Here is a 2,028-nt window from a genome sequence, read left to right on the forward strand (position 1 = left end):
CAAGGATGGCTGGCCACAAGAAGACCTTTCTGAGCCCCAGACTCCCCTTTACTCAAAGCTTGGGGACAGTGCAGGGGTTAGGAAGTATAACTGTAGCAGACAAGGTACCCCTGAAGCAATCCTCTCAGACACCGAACAGCAATAACGGGGTCGGGATCTCTAACCTGTGAACCCCTCATCCCCAGGAAGGGGGACTCTGGGCTGTGAGAAAAGTCACTCTTAGGATTCTTTCACATAGTCAGGCAATTCCCTGGTCAAGTCTTTTATAATTTCCTGTAAAAAAAAAAAAAAAAAAAACAGACCTGCAAGTTCCCAGAATTCAAGAAACCTGAAAATCCCAGAGGGAAACTAGGTCGAACATTCCTAAATGTACATTCTGGGGACTCTCTGAAAATGCTCTAGGGCACGTGGGTATAAATGAGCTATCCCCAATAATCTCAGACCATTGATGGTGCTCTTTGGGTGGGTTTAGAAGGTGTGGTCTTACCAGAGTAAGTATGTCACTATTAGTAGGCTTCTAGTTTGCTTTCTCTACTTCATCCTTGTGGGTCAGATATGAGCTCTCGACTTCCTGCTCCAGCCGCCATCCATGCTTCTTCCATTAATGTCCCCCATCCCCACCATGATGAAGTCTTAGCCCCCTGGAACCATAAGCACTGATAAGCTCTTCTATATAAACTCTTAATCACGGTGTTCTATCATAGCAATAGGAAAGTAATATGGTGCCCAATTGGTAGGGTTTCAGGGGACAAAGATAAACATCAAGCAGGCTCCAGGCAAAGGAGCTTTGCTTCCAAGAGTTTCAAGTAACAGCTAACATTTATACGGACTTTCCCTCTGCCAGACCTGGCCATTGTATTTAGGTGTGTTTTCTCGCTTATTTCTCCAGACTGATTGAGGTGATGCTATCAAAACCCCTAGCGTAAAGACAAGAAAGCTGGAGCTCAGAGAAGTCAAACACCCAGCCTAGGGTCATGCAGCTGGTCACTGGTAAATGAGAATCAAATATAGCTTTTTGTCACTTTGTTACATTGAGGTCCTCTTTTTTAAACTTACTGAAAGTTTTCTTTCTTTAAAGGTAGAGTTGATTGAACCTGTTTATCCATCTTCTTTGCCAGCTGCTGGGGCATCTCCAGCCTTCGTGTTCCTGGGCTTTGTGCTTTGAAATCACCTTGTTAAGTCTCTTACAAAGCAGCTCCAGGAGGGCTACCCTGGCCAAGAACCCACAAACCTTCAGTCTCCCAGAGACCACAGCTTATAGTTGGGAGCATCCAAACAGAGTTGGTCGTGCATAGCTTTGTCAAACAGGAGTAGGTAGCGAAACTTATCCTGAACTCAGCCTTTGGACCACTTCTTTGAGGTCTTGTCCCCAGACTGGATTACTAGGTCTTTGTCTTTCTTGACCAACTTCACGGCACCTTTCTTCTTGTGATTGCATGGGTGGCATGGCAATGCTCAGAGAGCAGTGACAACTACTGCAGTCCCGCTAAGATGTCAGACCAAAAGGCAGGATCCTCCTAAGGTGCCCCCAGATGACAAGACTAAGTAAGTGGCTCAGTTGTGAAGTTCTTTCTGTGTAAGCCTGAGGACATGAACTGGATCCCCAGCGTCCATGTAAAAAGTATTAAAGGCCTGGCCTTGCTGGTGTACCCTTGTGATTCCAGAGTTGAAGACACAGAAGCAAGGAGAACCCTGGGGCATGTTGGCCAGCCAGTCAGCCTAGCCTAATAGGCAAGCCCAGAACCCAGTGAGAGATTCTGCCTCAAAAAACAAGTAGGGAGGTGATGCAGAACAAGTTAGACATACAAGACAAAGGAAAGGTAACTGAGCCACATAATAGAACATAGATTAACAGGCAGAAGGCACAGGCGGACGGCGCAGGCGGACAGCGCAGGCGGACGCTGGGGACCGGCGTGGCGGCGGACGACACAGGGGGCGGGGACCGGCGTGGCGGCGGACGACACAGGGGGCGGGGACCGGAGCGCAACACCGAGAGCAGATCACCCCACTACAATTAAATCAAAGAGG

The 2,028-nt window shown here is 48.0% G+C and overlaps 1 pseudogene; it reads right to left on the reverse strand.

Annotated features, from left to right (window-relative positions):
- Positions 1-1,098: 1,098 nt before the first annotated feature.
- LOC113456295 lies at positions 1,099-1,701 on the reverse strand (annotated as a pseudogene).
- Between the last annotated feature and the right edge of the window lie 327 nt (positions 1,702-2,028).

This window comes from Microtus ochrogaster, chromosome 7, assembly GCF_000317375.1.
Source record: "Microtus ochrogaster isolate Prairie Vole_2 chromosome 7, MicOch1.0, whole genome shotgun sequence".
Classification (NCBI taxonomy): domain Eukaryota; kingdom Metazoa; phylum Chordata; class Mammalia; order Rodentia; family Cricetidae; genus Microtus; species Microtus ochrogaster.